The sequence below is a fragment of the Halyomorpha halys genome, unplaced genomic scaffold, assembly GCF_000696795.3.
Source record: "Halyomorpha halys isolate HHAL.00 unplaced genomic scaffold, Hhal_1.1 Scaffold53.1, whole genome shotgun sequence".
NCBI lineage: Eukaryota > Metazoa > Arthropoda > Insecta > Hemiptera > Pentatomidae > Halyomorpha > Halyomorpha halys.
The window spans coordinates 254,683-255,105 of NW_027109243.1; the positions used below are offsets into that span (position 1 = coordinate 254,683).

The 423-nt window shown below is 31.4% G+C and overlaps 1 long non-coding RNA gene across 1 annotated transcript in view; it reads left to right on the forward strand.

The window, feature by feature from the left end:
* The first annotated feature begins 184 nt into the window (after nucleotides 1-184).
* Nucleotides 185-423, forward strand: part of LOC136795773 (uncharacterized) — a 305,717-nt gene continuing 305,478 nt past the window's right edge. Inside the window, exon 1 of the long non-coding RNA XR_010843441.1 lies at nucleotides 185-248. This is a non-coding gene — a long non-coding RNA (uncharacterized lncRNA). The remainder of the gene's footprint in view (nucleotides 249-423) is intronic.

Below are 423 nucleotides of genomic sequence, written 5' to 3' on the forward strand. Positions count from 1 at the left end.
TAATATTCAGAAAATAAATCATTTGCAAAAATCCCTAACTGTTGTACGACAATCGATGTTTACATGTAACCTCAAGGCAGGTTTTGTTTTTGAACTTGTGTCAGTTGTTGTCTGGACAGAGAAGAGAAAATGTCTCCAATATGAGGAGGTCCTCATGAATTTCTGTCCAGCAAGAAGAGGAAGTCATTTTGGACGCCAGAACAAAAGAAAACAGAAGACACCAGGAATCAAGAAGATCGTAGAGCTTGGTTAGTTTTGTATACATGAAAATAGATACAAATGTAAACTAGATTTAAATTAAATTAATTGTAACTATACGCCCTGAGATTAAGAGTCTTTTTACATTATAAAAGTTAAATATAATTCTATTATCCATTTGATATTAAAGTTCTTAATTTGAACCCAAGTAATCTCTTATATTTG